Source organism: Watersipora subatra, chromosome 4 (genome assembly GCF_963576615.1).
Source record: "Watersipora subatra chromosome 4, tzWatSuba1.1, whole genome shotgun sequence".
Lineage (NCBI taxonomy): Eukaryota > Metazoa > Bryozoa > Gymnolaemata > Cheilostomatida > Watersiporidae > Watersipora > Watersipora subatra.
Genome location: NC_088711.1, coordinates 22,690,996 through 22,705,277, shown reverse-complemented (window position 1 = coordinate 22,705,277; position 14,282 = coordinate 22,690,996). Strand labels below are relative to the sequence as shown.

Genomic DNA, 14,282 nt, shown 5'->3' with positions numbered 1-14,282 from the left:
TTTTCACCGCCACGGTCGGAGTTCAATCCCCGTCTGGGAAGATGTGTTTCTTCCTGTGTCTTTTGTATTCTCCGCGCAATACATTTACCCGCTACGGGCTGTACGAGTTTTTAAAATATTTCGCTTCCGCAAAACGACAAATTTACAGTTTGTGTAAAACTTCATGACGAGAGTCCGAAAAGGCAGTAATTTTTTGCGAACTAAACTACACTAGGAGACGCGACTGGGCATGCGCCAACGCTCGCTTTGTTGCTCCTCACGCTTACGATCAATAGAACGATTTCGTCATTGCATCGTATGTGATTTCATCAACGAGTTTTTTTCTTGGTTTCGTATCAAAACCTTCATTGCAACCGTCCGCGAGACGTCCTATCATCATTCGCATTGCACATTATCGCGAGTCTTAAATACGCGCTTCCCGCAACACTTCGCGCGTTGTTTGCGGGAAGAACTGACACCAAAAACGAGCGAGAATACTCCTCATTTCGCGATAAAACATTTGGCAGCAGTGGGATTCGAACCCACGCCCTTTCGGACTGGTGCCTAAAACCAGCGCCTTAGACCACTCGGCCATGCTACCCACGGTGATGCCAGAAAAATATGGATGCCGTATTGGCGAAACTTCGAATGGCTTGGTAATTGAGCAATTTTGTCAGATAAGAGTACAGCCTCATCAACCATCAATGGTTTTGCTGCGAGATTTTTTGAATCCCGAAGTGCTATGCTACTCGTATATTTGATCAATGCTAATTTAACAGAGTCAGCATTACGCCGCCGATTAAAGAAGGCATGGCCTAAGCGTTATCCTTATCTAATTATCATGGCAAGGACTATCCCATCGAGATGGTGATGAAAAGAGTCAAAATATTCCGGCATTCAATTACTAAGAAGTTATCATTTACGATAATTGCTCTGCTGCGTATTATCTCTGGCCATTTGCCATAGTCAGCCATCCCAGGTGGTCTAGTGGTTAGGATCCGGCGCTCTCACCGCCGTGGCCGGGGTTCGATTCCCCGTCTGGGAACTCTTCTCCTTTGTTTTACAAAATTTTATTGAGTGATAACATTATTTCTGTAAGTTTCAAGTCAAATAAATTATAGTTATAGTTATAATTATAGTTATAGTTGGCGCGACGAATATGTTTCAATCCGTGACAAAACGATATACACGCGAGGATTATTTCGACACCATCTTCATTTTTCATTCATCATCTTGTTTAACTTTACACCTCTCGCGTCATCTTGCTAAAACTTCTTCTAACATCGGCGAGTAAAAATAATTGGCAGCGGTGGGATTCGAACCCACGCCCCCGAAGGGACTGGTGCCTTAAACCAGCGCCTTAGACCGCTCGGCCACACTACCTCATACCATCAGCTGATGCGAGTTTTCAGGCGTGAGTAGATGCGTAATACTAGTTTTAGCCCGCTCAGCACCCTGACAATTGATGCTCAATTTTCGCGAAATGTTTTCACAATCATTGTAAATCGCCAAGTCGCATCAGTTTTCCGTCCTTAACAATTCGCGTAATGGCCTTGCCGTGTTCGTACTGCGACGCAGTGACCGCAACGATATCTTTGTCCACGGTTCAATCGAACTGCATTCAACACCAATACCTCAAGACGTACGTTCTCGCTATATTTCTAATCTTTATTGAGCGTCGGTGAACAGTACCACTGAAAAGCGGATTCGGAAACAGCCTTTTGAGGCTGTAGGATGCGCTACAAACAGCCAAGCTTCTACTTTCATAGCGTTTTGAAACTACATATTTTCTAATTATCGGTATACGACGGCGACCAAGATTCAAAACTTTCTCGAGCCCGCTTTTTATGTAACGGATCGGTGGAGCCATTACGGAAACAGCGAGAGAAAACTCGGGTGTCCTGGCGACGAGCACGATCGCTAAGGTACGCGTATGTAAGCATGGAATGCTAATGCGTGACATAAGTTTTCGAACAGGCGAGGTTTTACATGAAAATATGGCTTCCACGGAGCAATGCCATATGCGCTGGGCGGGTCGTCATCAGTTTTATATCAGGTGACCTAGTGGTTAGGATCCGGCGTTTTCACCGCCACGGTCGGAGTTCAATCCCCGTCTGGGAAGATGTGTTTCTTCCTGTGTCTTTTGTATTCTCCGCGCAATACATTTACCCGCTACGGGCTGTACGAGTTTTTAAAATATTTCGCTTCCGCAAAACGACAAATTTACAGTTGGTGTAAAACTTCATGACGAGAGTCCGAAAAGGCAGTAATTTTTTGCGAACTAAACTACACTAGGAGACGCGACTGGGCATGCGCCAACGCTCGCTTTGTTGCTCCTCACGCTTACGATCAATAGAACGATTTCGTCATTGCATCGTATGTGATTTCATCAACGAGCTTTTTTCTTGGTTTCGTATCAAAACCTTCATTGCAACCGTCCGCGAGACGTCCTATCATCATTCGCATTGCACATTATCGCGAGTCTTAAATACGCGCTTCCCGCAACACTTCGCGCGTTGTTTGCGGGAAGAACTGACACCAAAAACGAGCGAGAATACTCCTCATTTCGCGATAAAACATTTGGCAGCAGTGGGATTCGAACCCACACCCTTTCGGACTGGTGCCTAAAACCAGCGCCTTAGACCACTCGGCCATGCTACCCACGGTGATGCCAGAAAAATATGGATGCCGTATTGGCGAAACTTCGAATGGCTTGGTAATTGAGCAATTTTGTCAGATAAGAGTACAGCCTCATCAACCATCAATGGTTTTGCTGCGAGATTTTTTGAATCCCGAAGTGCTATGCTACTCGTATATTTGATCAATGCTAATTTAACAGAGTCAGCATTACGCCGCCGATTAAAGAAGGCATGGCCTAAGCGTTATCCTTATCTAATTATCATGGCAAGGACTATCCCATCGAGATGGTGATGAAAAGAGTCAAAATATTCCGGCATTCAATTACTAAGAAATTATCATTTACGATAATTGCTCTGCTGCGTATTATCTCTGGCCATTTGCCATAGTCAGCCATCCCAGGTGGTCTAGTGGTTAGGATCCGGCGCTCTCACCGCCGTGGCCGGGGTTCGATTCCCCGTCTGGGAACTCTTCTCCTTTGTTTTACAAAATTTTATTGAGTGATAACATTATTTCTGTAAGTTTCAAGTCAAATAAATTATAGTTATAGTTATAATTATAGTTATAGTTGGCGCGACGAATATGTTTCAATCCGTGACAAAACGATATACACGCGAGGATTATTTCGACACCATCTTCATTTTTCATTCATCATCTTGTTTAACTTTACACCTTTCGCGTCATCTTGCTAAAACTTCTTCTAACATCGGCGAGTAAAAATAATTGGCAGCGGTGGGATTCGAACCCACGCCCCCGAAGGGACTGGTGCCTTAAACCAGCGCCTTAGACCGCTCGGCCACACTACCTCATACCATCAGCTGATGCGAGTTTTCAGGCGTGAGTAGATGCGTAATACTAGTTTTAGCCCGCTCAGCACCCTGACAATTGATGCTCAATTTTCGCGAAACGTTTTCACAATCATTGTAAATCGCCAAGTCGCATCAGTTTTCCGTCCTTAACAATTCGCGTAATGGCCTTGCCGTGTTCGTACTGCGACGCAGTGACCGCAACGATATCTTTGTCCACGGTTCAATCGAACTGCATTCAACACCAATACCTCAAGACGTACGTTCTCGCTATATTTCTAATCTTTATCGAGCGTCGGTGAACAGTGCCACTGAAAAGCGGATTCGGAAACAGCCTTTTGAGGCTGTAGGATGCGCTACAAACAGCCAAGCTTCTACTTTCATAGCGTTTTGAAACTACATATTTTCTAATTATCGGTATACGACGGCGACCAAGATTCAAAACTTTCTCGAGCCCGCTTTTTATGTAACGGATCGGTGGAGCCATTACGGAAACAGTGAGAGAAAACTCGGGTGTCCTGGCGACGAGCACGATCGCTAAGGTACGCGTATGTAAGCATGGAATGCTAATGCGTGACATAAGTTTTCGAACAGGCGAGGTTTTACATGAAAATATGGCTTCCACGGAGCAATGCCATATGCGCTGGGCGGGTCGTCATCAGTTTTATATCAGGTGACCTAGTGGTTAGGATCCGGCGTTTTCACCGCCACGGTCGGAGTTCAATCCCCGTCTGGGAAGATGTGTTTCTTCCTGTGTCTTTTGTATTCTCCGCGCAATACATTTACCCGCTACGGGCTGTACGAGTTTTTAAAATATTTCGCTTCCGCAAAACGACAAATTTACAGTTTGTGTAAAACTTCATGACGAGAGTCCGAAAAGGCAGTAATTTTTTGCGAACTAAACTACACTAGGAGACGCGACTGGGCATGCGCCAACGCTCGCTTTGTTGCTCCTCACGCTTACGATCAATAGAACGATTTCGTCATTGCATCGTATGTGATTTCATCAACGAGTTTTTTTCTTGGTTTCGTATCAAAACCTTCATTGCAACCGTCCGCGAGACGTCCTATCATCATTCGCATTGCACATTATCGCGAGTCTTAAATACGCGCTTCCCGCAACACTTCGCGCGTTGTTTGCGGGAAGAACTGACACCAAAAACGAGCGAGAATACTCCTCATTTCGCGATAAAACATTTGGCAGCAGTGGGATTCGAACCCACGCCCTTTCGGACTGGTGCCTAAAACCAGCGCCTTAGACCACTCGGCCATGCTACCCACGGTGATGCCAGAAAAATATGGATGCCGTATTGGCGAAACTTTGAATGGCTTGGTAATTGAGCAATTTTGTCAGATAAGAGTACAGCCTCATCAACCATCAATGGTTTTGCTGCGAGATTTTTTGAATCCCGAAGTGCTATGCTACTCGTATATTTGATCAATGCTAATTTAACAGAGTCAGCATTACGCCGCCGATTAAAGAAGGCATGGCCTAAGCGTTATCCTTATCTAATTATCATGGCAAGGACTATCCCATCGAGATGGTGATGAAAAGAGTCAAAATATTCCGGCATTCAATTACTAAGAAGTTATCATTTACGATAATTGCTCTGCTGCGTATTATCTCTGGCCATTTGCCATAGTCAGCCATCCCAGGTGGTCTAGTGGTTAGGATCCGGCGCTCTCACCGCCGTGGCCGGGGTTCGATTCCCCGTCTGGGAACTCTTCTCCTTTGTTTTACAAAATTTTATTGAGTGATAACATTATTTCTGTAAGTTTCAAGTCAAATAAATTATAGTTATAGTTATAATTATAGTTATAGTTGGCGCGACGAATATGTTTCAATCCGTGACAAAACGATATACACGCGAGGATTATTTCGACACCATCTTCATTTTTCATTCATCATCTTGTTTAACTTTACACCTCTCGCGTCATCTTGCTAAAACTTCTTCTAACATCGGCGAGTAAAAATAATTGGCAGCGGTGGGATTCGAACCCACGCCCCCGAAGGGACTGGTGCCTTAAACCAGCGCCTTAGACCGCTCGGCCACACTACCTCATACCATCAGCTGATGCGAGTTTTCAGGCGTGAGTAGATGCGTAATACTAGTTTTAGCCCGCTCAGCACCCTGACAATTGATGCTCAATTTTCGCGAAATGTTTTCACAATCATTGTAAATCGCCAAGTCGCATCAGTTTTCCGTCCTTAACAATTCGCGTAATGGCCTTGCCGTGTTCGTACTGCGACGCAGTGACCGCAACGATATCTTTGTCCACGGTTCAATCGAACTGCATTCAACACCAATACCTCAAGACGTACGTTCTCGCTATATTTCTAATCTTTATCGAGCGTCGGTGAACAGTACCACTGAAAAGCGGATTCGGAAACAGCCTTTTGAGGCTGTAGGATGCGCTACAAACAGCCAAGCTTCTACTTTCATAGCGTTTTGAAACTACATATTTTCTAATTATCGGTATACGACGGCGACCAAGATTCAAAACTTTCTCGAGCCCGCTTTTTATGTAACGGATCGGTGGAGCCATTACGGAAACAGCGAGAGAAAACTCGGGTGTCCTGGCGACGAGCACGATCGCTAAGGTACGCGTATGTAAGCATGGAATGCTAATGCGTGACATAAGTTTTCGAACAGGCGAGGTTTTACATGAAAATATGGCTTCCACGGAGCAATGCCATATGCGCTGGGCGGGTCGTCATCAGTTTTATATCAGGTGACCTAGTGGTTAGGATCCGGCGTTTTCACCGCCACGGTCGGAGTTCAATCCCCGTCTGGGAAGATGTGTTTCTTCCTGTGTCTTTTGTATTCTCCGCGCAATACATTTACCCGCTACGGGCTGTACGAGTTTTTAAAATATTTCGCTTCCGCAAAACGACAATTTTACAGTTGGTGTAAAACTTCATGACGAGAGTCCGAAAAGGCAGTAATTTTTTGCGAACTAAACTACACTAGGAGACGCGACTGGGCATGCGCCAACGCTCGCTTTGTTGCTCCTCACGCTTACGATCAATAGAACGATTTCGTCATTGCATCGTATGTGATTTCATCAACGAGCTTTTTTCTTGGTTTCGTATCAAAACCTTCATTGCAACCGTCCGCGAGACGTCCTATCATCATTCGCATTGCACATTATCGCGAGTCTTAAATACGCGCTTCCCGCAACACTTCGCGCGTTGTTTGCGGGAAGAACTGACACCAAAAACGAGCGAGAATACTCCTCATTTCGCGATAAAACATTTGGCAGCAGTGGGATTCGAACCCACACCCTTTCGGACTGGTGCCTAAAACCAGCGCCTTAGACCACTCGGCCATGCTACCCACGGTGATGCCAGAAAAATATGGATGCCGTATTGGCGAAACTTCGAATGGCTTGGTAATTGAGCAATTTTGTCAGATAAGAGTACAGCCTCATCAACCATCAATGGTTTTGCTGCGAGATTTTTTGAATCCCAATGTGCTATGCTACTCGTATATTTGATCAATGCTAATTTAACAGAGTCAGCATTACGCCGCCGATTAAAGAAGGCATGGCCTAAGCGTTATCCTTATCTAATTATCATGGCAAGGACTATCCCATCGAGATGGTGATGAAAAGAGTCAAAATATTCTGGCATTCAATTACTAAGAAGTTATCATTTACGATAATTGCTCTGCTGCGTATTATCTCTGGTCATTTGCCATAGTCAGCCATCCCAGGTGGTCTAGTGGTTAGGATCCGGCGCTCTCACCGCCGTGGCCGGGGTTCGATTCCCCGTCTGGGAACTCTTCTCCTTTGTTTTACAAAATTTTATTGAGTGATAACATTATTTCTGTAAGTTTCAAGTCAAATAAATTATAGTTATAGTTATAATTATAGTTATAGTTGGCGCGACGAATATGTTTCAATCCGTGACAAAACGATATACACGCGAGGATTATTTCGACACCATCTTCATTTTTCATTCATCATCTTGTTTAACTTTACACCTCTCGCGTCATCTTGTTAAAACTTCTTCTAACATCGGCGAGTAAAAATAATTGGCAGCGGTGGGATTCGAACCCACGCCCCCGAAGGGACTGGTGCCTTAAACCAGCGCCTTAGACCGCTCGGCCACACTACCTCATACCATCAGCTGATGCGAGTTTTCAGGCGTGAGTAGATGCGTAATACTAGTTTTAGCCCCCTCAGCACCTTGACAATTGATGCTCAATTTTCGCGAAGTGTTTTCACAATCATTGTAAATCGCCAAGTCGCATCAGTTTTCCGTCCTTAACAATTCGCGTAATGGCCTTGCCGTGTTCGTACTGCGACGCAGTGACCGCAACGATATCTTTGTCCACGGTTCAATCGAACTGCATTCAACACCAATACCTCAAGACGTACGTTCTCGCTATATTTCTAATCTTTATCGAGCGTCGGTGAACAGTGCCACTGAAAAGCGGATTCGGAAACAGCCTTTTGAGGCTGTAGGATGCGCTGCAAACAGCCAAGCTTCAACTTTCATAGCGTTTTGAAACTACATATTTTCTAATTATCGGTATACGACGGCGACCAAGATTCAAAACTTTCTCGAGCCCGCTTTTTATGTAACGGATCGGTGGAGCCATTACGGAAACAGCGAGAGAAAACTCGGGTGTCTTGGCGACGAGCACGATCGCTAAGGTACGCGTATGTAAGCATGGAATGCTAATGCGTGACATAAGTTTTCGAACAGGCGAGGTTTTACATGAAAATATGGCTTCCACGGAGCAATGCCATATGCGCTGGGCGGGTCGTCATCAGTTTTATATCAGGTGACCTAGTGGTTAGGATCCGGCGTTTTCACCGCCACGGTCGGAGTTCAATCCCCGTCTGGGAAGATGTGTTTCTTCCTGTGTCTTTTGTATTCTCCGCGCAATACATTTACCCGCTACGGGCTGTACGAGTTTTTAAAATATTTCGCTTCCGCAAAACGACAAATTTACAGTTTGTGTAAAACTTCATGACGAGAGTCCGAAAAGGCAGTAATTTTTTGCGAACTAAACTACACTAGGAGACGCGACTGGGCATGCGCCAACGCTCGCTTTGTTGCTCCTCACGCTTACGATCAATAGAACGATTTCGTCATTGCATCGTATGTGATTTCATCAACGAGTTTTTTTCTTGGTTTCGTATCAAAACCTTCATTGCAACCGTCCGCGAGACGTCCTATCATCATTCGCATTGCACATTATCGCGAGTCTTAAATACGCGCTTCCCGCAACACTTCGCGCGTTGTTTGCGGGAAGAACTGACACCAAAAACGAGCGAGAATACTCCTCATTTCGCGATAAAACATTTGGCAGCAGTGGGATTCGAACCCACGCCCTTTCGGACTGGTGCCTAAAACCAGCGCCTTAGACCACTCGGCCACGCTACCCACGGTGTTGCCAGAAAAATATGGATGCCGTATTGGCGAAACTTCGAATGGCTTGGTAATTGAGCAATTTTGTCAGATAAGAGTACAGCCTCATCAACCATCAATGGTTTTGCTGCGAGATTTTTTGAATCCCGAAGTGCTATGCTACTCGTATATTTGATCAATGCTAATTTAACAGAGTCAGCATTACGCCGCCGATTAAAGAAGGCATGGCCTAAGCGTTATCCTTATCTAATTATCATGGCAAGGACTATCCCATCGAGATGGTGATGAAAAGAGTCAAAATATTCCGGCATTCAATTACTAAGAAGTTATCATTTACGATAATTGCTCTGCTGCGTATTATCTCTGGCCATTTGCCATAGTCAGCCATCCCAGGTGGTCTAGTGGTTAGGATCCGGCGCTCTCACCGCCGTGGCCGGGGTTCGATTCCCCGTCTGGGAACTCTTCTCCTTTGTTTTACAAAATTTTATTGAGTGATAACATTATTTCTGTAAGTTTCAAGTCAAATAAATTATAGTTATAGTTATAATTATAGTTATAGTTGGCGCGACGAATATGTTTCAATCCGTGACAAAACGATATACACGCGAGGATTATTTCGACACCATCTTCATTTTTCATTCATCATCTTGTTTAACTTTACACCTCTCGCGTCATCTTGCTAAAACTTCTTCTAACATCGGCGAGTAAAAATAATTGGCAGCGGTGGGATTCGAACCCACGCCCCCGAAGGGACTGGTGCCTTAAACCAGCGCCTTAGACCGCTCGACCACACTACCTCATACCATCAGCTGATGCGAGTTTTCAGGCGTGAGTAGATGCGTAATACTAGTTTTAGCCCCCTCAGCACCCTGACAATTGATGCTCAATTTTCGCGAAGTGTTTTCACAATCATTGTAAATCGCCAAGTCGCATCAGTTTTCCGTCCTTAACAATTCGCGTAATGGCCTTGCCGTGTTCGTACTGCGACGCAGTGACCGCAACGATATCTTTGTCCACGGTTCAATCGAACTGCATTCAACACCAATACCTCAAGACGTACGTTCTCGCTATATTTCTAATCTTTATCGAGCGTCGGTGAACAGTGCCACTGAAAAGCGGATTCGGAAACAGCCTTTTGAGGCTGTAGGATGCGCTGCAAACAGCCAAGCTTCAACTTTCATAGCGTTTTGAAACTACATATTTTCTAATTATCGGTATACGACGGCGACCAAGATTCAAAACTTTCTCGAGCCCGCTTTTTATGTAACGGATCGGTGGAGCCATTACGGAAACAGCGAGAGAAAACTCGGGTGTCCTGGCGACGAGCACGATCGCTAAGGTACGCGTATGTAAGCATGGAATGCTAATGCGTGACATAAGTTTTCGAACAGGCGAGGTTTTACATGAAAATATGGCTTCCACGGAGCAATGCCATATGCGCTGGGCGGGTTGTCATCAGTTTTATATCAGGTGACCTAGTGGTTAGGATCCGGCGTTTTCACCGCCACGGTCGGAGTTCAATCCCCGTCTGGGAAGATGTGTTTCTTCCTGTGTCTTTTGTATTCTCCGCGCAATACATTTACCCGCTACGGGCTGTACGAGTTTTTAAAATATTTCGCTTCCGCAAAACGACAAATTTACAGTTTGTGTAAAACTTCATGACGAGAGTCCGAAAAGGCAGTAATTTTTTGCGAACTAAACTACACTAGGCGACGCGACTGGGCATGCGCCAACGCTCGCTTTGTTGCTCCTCACGCTTACGATCAATAGAACGATTTCGTCATTGCATCGTATGTGATTTCATCAACGAGTTTTTTTCTTGGTTTCGTATCAAAACCTTCATTGCAACCGTCCGCGAGACGTCCTATCATCATTCGCATTGCACATTATCGCGAGTCTTAAATACGCGCTTCCCGCAACACTTCGCGCGTTGTTTGCGGGAAGAACTGACACCAAAAACGAGCGAGAATACTCCTCATTTCGCGATAAAACATTTGGCAGCAGTGGGATTCGAACCCACGCCCTTTCGGACTGGTGCCTAAAACCAGCGCCTTAGACCACTCGGCCATGCTACCCACGGTGATGCCAGAAAAATATGGATGCCGTATTGGCGAAACTTCGGATGGCTTGGTAATTGAGCAATTTTGTCAGATAAGAGTACAGCCTCATCAACCATCAATGGTTTTGCTGCGAGATTTTTTGAATCCCGAAGTGCTATGCTACTCGTATATTTGATCAATGCTAATTTAACAGAGTCAGCATTACGCCGCCGATTAAAGAAGGCATGGCCTAAGCGTTATCCTTATCTAATTATCATGGCAAGGACTATCCCATCGAGATGGTGATGAAAAGAGTCAAAATATTCCGGCATTCAATTACTAAGAAGTTATCATTTACGATAATTGCTCTGCTGCGTATTATCTCTGGCCATTTGCCATAGTCAGCCATCCCAGGTGGTCTAGTGGTTAGGATCCGGCGCTCTCACCGCCGTGGCCGGGGTTCGATTCCCCATCTGGGAACTCTTCTCCTTTGTTTTACAAAATTTTATTGAGTGATAACATTATTTCTGTAAGTTTCAAGTCAAATAAATTATAGTTATAGTTATAATTATAGTTATAGTTGGCGCGACGAATATGTTTCAATCCGTGACAAAACGATATACACGCGAGGATTATTTCGACACCATCTTCATTTTTCATTCATCATCTTGTTTAACTTTACACTTTTCGCGTCATCTTGCTAAAACTTCTTCTAACATCGGCGAGTAAAAATAATTGGCAGCGGTGGGATTCGAACCCACGCCCCCGAAGGGACTGGTGCCTTAAACCAGCGCCTTAGACCGCTCGACCACACTACCTCATACCATCAGCTGATGCGAGTTTTCAGGCGTGAGTAGATGCGTAATACTAGTTTTAGCCCCCTCAGCACCCTGACAATTGATGCTCAATTTTCGCGAAGTGTTTTCACAATCATTGTAAATCGCCAAGTCGCATCAGTTTTCCGTCCTTAACAATTCGCGTAATGGCCTTGCCGTGTTCGTATTGCGACGCAGTGACCGCAACGATATCTTTGTCCACGGTTCAATCGAACTGCATTCAACACCAATACCTCAAGACGTACGTTCTCGCTATATTTCTAATCTTTATCGAGCGTCGGTGAACAGTGCCACTGAAAAGCGGATTCGGAAACAGCCTTTTGAGGCTGTAGGATGCGCTGCAAACAGCCAAGCTTCAACTTTCATAGCGTTTTGAAACTACATATTTTCTAATTATCGGTATACGACGGCGACCAAGATTCAAAACTTTCTCGCGCCCGCTTTTTATGTAACGGATCGGTGGAGCCATTACGGAAACAGCGAGAGAAAACTCGGGTGTCCTGGCGACGAGCGCGATCGCTAAGGTACGCGTATGTAAGCATGGAATGCTAATGCGTGACATAAGTTTTCGAACAGGCGAGGTTTTACATGAAAATATGGCTTCCACGGAGCAATGCCATATGCGCTGGGCGGGTCGTCATCAGTTTTATATCAGGTGACCTAGTGGTTAGGATCCGGCGTTTTCACCGCCACGGTCGGAGTTCAATCCCCGTCTGGGAAGATGTGTTTCTTCCTGTGTCTTTTGTATTCTCCGCGCAATACATTTACCCGCTACGGGCTGTACGAGTTTTTAAAATATTTCGCTTCCGCAAAACGACAAATTTACAGTTGGTGTAAAACTTCATGACGAGAGTCCGAAAAGGCAGTAATTTTTTGCGAACTAAACTACACTAGGAGACGCGACTGGGCATGCGCCAACGCTCGCTTTGTTGCTCCTCACGCTTACGATCAATAGAACGATTTCGTCATTGCATCGTATGTGATTTCATCAACGAGCTTTTTTCTTGGTTTCTTAGCAAAACCTTCATTGCAACCGTCCGCGAGACGTCCTATCATCATTCGCATTGCACATTATCGCGAGTCTTAAATACGCGCTTCCCGCAACACTTCGCGCGTTGTTTGCGGGAAGAACTGACACCAAAAACGAGCGAGAATACTCCTCATTTCGCGATAAAACATTTGGCAGCAGTGGGATTCGAACCCACACCCTTTCGGACTGGTGCCTAAAACCAGCGCCTTAGACCACTCGGCCATGCTACCCACGGTGATGCCAGAAAAATATGGATGCCGTATTGGCGAAACTTCGAATGGCTTGGTAATTGAGCAATTTTGTCAGATAAGAGTACAGCCTCATCAACCATCAATGGTTTTGCTGCGAGATTTTTTGAATCCCGAAGTGCTATGCTACTCGTATATTTGATCAATGCTAATTTAACAGAGTCAGCATTACGCCGCCGATTAAAGAAGGCATGGCCTAAGCGTTATCCTTATCTAATTATCATGGCAAGGACTATCCCATCGAGATGGTGATGAAAAGAGTCAAAATATTCCGGCATTCAATTACTAAGAAGTTATCATTTACGATAATTGCTCTGCTGCGTATTATCTCTGGCCATTTGCCATAGTCAGCCATCCCAGGTGGTCTAGTGGTTAGGATCCGGCGCTCTCACCGCCGTGGCCGGGGTTCGATTCCCCATCTGGGAACTCTTCTCCTTTGTTTTACAAAATTTTATTGAGTGATAACATTATTTCTGTAAGTTTCAAGTCAAATAAATTATAGTTATAGTTATAATTATAGTTATAGTTGGCGCGACGAATATGTTTTAATCCGTGACAAAACGATATACACGCGAGGATTATTTCGACACCATCTTCATTTTTCATTCATCATCTTGTTTAACTTTACACTTTTCGCGTCATCTTGCTAAAACTTCTTCTAACATCGGCGAGTAAAAATAATTGGCAGCGGTGGGATTCGAACCCACGCCCCCGAAGGGACTGGTGCCTTAAACCAGCGCCTTAGACCGCTCGACCACACTACCTCATACCATCAGCTGATGCGAGTTTTCAGGCGTGAGTAGATGCGTAATACTAGTTTTAGCCCCCTCAGCACCCTGACAATTGATGCTCAATTTTCGCGAAGTGTTTTCACAATCATTGTAAATCGCCAAGTCGCATGAGTTTTCCGTCCTTAACAATTCGCGTAATGGCCTTGCCGTGTTCGTATTGCGACGCAGTGACCGCAACGATATCTTTGTCCACGGTTCAATCGAACTGCATTCAACACCAATACCTCAAGACGTACGTTCTCGCTATATTTCTAATCTTTATCGAGCGTCGGTGAACAGTGCCACTGAAAAGCGGATTCGGAAACAGCCTTTTGAGGCTGTAGGATGCGCTGCAAACAGCCAAGCTTCTACTTTCATAGCGTTTTGAAACTACATATTTTCTAATTATCGGTATACGACGGCGACCAAGATTCAAAACTTTCTCGCGCCCGCTTTTTATGTAACGGATCGGTGGAGCCATTACGGAAACAGCGAGAGAAAACTCGGGTGTCCTGGCGACGAGCGCGATCGCTAAGGTACGCGTATGTAAGCAT

The 14,282-nt window shown here is 45.0% G+C and overlaps 21 non-coding genes across 21 annotated transcripts; 7 read left to right on the top strand and 14 right to left on the bottom strand.

The window, feature by feature from the left end:
- Window positions 1-500: 500 nt before the first annotated feature.
- Window positions 501-580, bottom strand: Trnal-uag (transfer RNA leucine (anticodon UAG)). Its single transcript has one exon. It is a non-coding gene; the product is annotated as a tRNA-Leu (tRNA).
- Window positions 581-952: 372 nt separating this feature from the next.
- Trnae-cuc (transfer RNA glutamic acid (anticodon CUC)) lies at window positions 953-1,024 on the top strand. Its single transcript has one exon. It is a non-coding gene; the product is annotated as a tRNA-Glu (tRNA).
- A 256-nt stretch (window positions 1,025-1,280) lies between these two features.
- Trnal-aag (transfer RNA leucine (anticodon AAG)) lies at window positions 1,281-1,362 on the bottom strand. Its single transcript has one exon. It is a non-coding gene; the product is annotated as a tRNA-Leu (tRNA).
- A 1,198-nt stretch (window positions 1,363-2,560) lies between these two features.
- On the bottom strand, window positions 2,561-2,640 carry Trnal-uag (transfer RNA leucine (anticodon UAG)). Its single transcript has one exon. It is a non-coding gene; the product is annotated as a tRNA-Leu (tRNA).
- Window positions 2,641-3,012: 372 nt separating this feature from the next.
- Trnae-cuc (transfer RNA glutamic acid (anticodon CUC)) lies at window positions 3,013-3,084 on the top strand. The gene has a single exon. It is a non-coding gene; the product is annotated as a tRNA-Glu (tRNA).
- Window positions 3,085-3,340: 256 nt separating this feature from the next.
- Window positions 3,341-3,422, bottom strand: Trnal-aag (transfer RNA leucine (anticodon AAG)). Its single transcript has one exon. It is a non-coding gene; the product is annotated as a tRNA-Leu (tRNA).
- Window positions 3,423-4,620: 1,198 nt separating this feature from the next.
- On the bottom strand, window positions 4,621-4,700 carry Trnal-uag (transfer RNA leucine (anticodon UAG)). The gene has a single exon. It is a non-coding gene; the product is annotated as a tRNA-Leu (tRNA).
- Window positions 4,701-5,072: 372 nt separating this feature from the next.
- Trnae-cuc (transfer RNA glutamic acid (anticodon CUC)) lies at window positions 5,073-5,144 on the top strand. The gene has a single exon. It is a non-coding gene; the product is annotated as a tRNA-Glu (tRNA).
- Window positions 5,145-5,400: 256 nt separating this feature from the next.
- Window positions 5,401-5,482, bottom strand: Trnal-aag (transfer RNA leucine (anticodon AAG)). Its single transcript has one exon. It is a non-coding gene; the product is annotated as a tRNA-Leu (tRNA).
- Window positions 5,483-6,680: 1,198 nt separating this feature from the next.
- Window positions 6,681-6,760, bottom strand: Trnal-uag (transfer RNA leucine (anticodon UAG)). The gene has a single exon. It is a non-coding gene; the product is annotated as a tRNA-Leu (tRNA).
- A 372-nt stretch (window positions 6,761-7,132) lies between these two features.
- On the top strand, window positions 7,133-7,204 carry Trnae-cuc (transfer RNA glutamic acid (anticodon CUC)). Its single transcript has one exon. It is a non-coding gene; the product is annotated as a tRNA-Glu (tRNA).
- Window positions 7,205-7,460: 256 nt separating this feature from the next.
- On the bottom strand, window positions 7,461-7,542 carry Trnal-aag (transfer RNA leucine (anticodon AAG)). Its single transcript has one exon. It is a non-coding gene; the product is annotated as a tRNA-Leu (tRNA).
- A 1,198-nt stretch (window positions 7,543-8,740) lies between these two features.
- On the bottom strand, window positions 8,741-8,820 carry Trnal-uag (transfer RNA leucine (anticodon UAG)). Its single transcript has one exon. It is a non-coding gene; the product is annotated as a tRNA-Leu (tRNA).
- Window positions 8,821-9,192: 372 nt separating this feature from the next.
- Trnae-cuc (transfer RNA glutamic acid (anticodon CUC)) lies at window positions 9,193-9,264 on the top strand. The gene has a single exon. It is a non-coding gene; the product is annotated as a tRNA-Glu (tRNA).
- Window positions 9,265-9,520: 256 nt separating this feature from the next.
- Trnal-aag (transfer RNA leucine (anticodon AAG)) lies at window positions 9,521-9,602 on the bottom strand. The gene has a single exon. It is a non-coding gene; the product is annotated as a tRNA-Leu (tRNA).
- A 1,198-nt stretch (window positions 9,603-10,800) lies between these two features.
- Window positions 10,801-10,880, bottom strand: Trnal-uag (transfer RNA leucine (anticodon UAG)). The gene has a single exon. It is a non-coding gene; the product is annotated as a tRNA-Leu (tRNA).
- A 372-nt stretch (window positions 10,881-11,252) lies between these two features.
- Window positions 11,253-11,324, top strand: Trnae-cuc (transfer RNA glutamic acid (anticodon CUC)). Its single transcript has one exon. It is a non-coding gene; the product is annotated as a tRNA-Glu (tRNA).
- A 256-nt stretch (window positions 11,325-11,580) lies between these two features.
- On the bottom strand, window positions 11,581-11,662 carry Trnal-aag (transfer RNA leucine (anticodon AAG)). The gene has a single exon. It is a non-coding gene; the product is annotated as a tRNA-Leu (tRNA).
- Window positions 11,663-12,860: 1,198 nt separating this feature from the next.
- Trnal-uag (transfer RNA leucine (anticodon UAG)) lies at window positions 12,861-12,940 on the bottom strand. Its single transcript has one exon. It is a non-coding gene; the product is annotated as a tRNA-Leu (tRNA).
- A 372-nt stretch (window positions 12,941-13,312) lies between these two features.
- On the top strand, window positions 13,313-13,384 carry Trnae-cuc (transfer RNA glutamic acid (anticodon CUC)). Its single transcript has one exon. It is a non-coding gene; the product is annotated as a tRNA-Glu (tRNA).
- A 256-nt stretch (window positions 13,385-13,640) lies between these two features.
- Window positions 13,641-13,722, bottom strand: Trnal-aag (transfer RNA leucine (anticodon AAG)). Its single transcript has one exon. It is a non-coding gene; the product is annotated as a tRNA-Leu (tRNA).
- Between the last annotated feature and the right edge of the window lie 560 nt (window positions 13,723-14,282).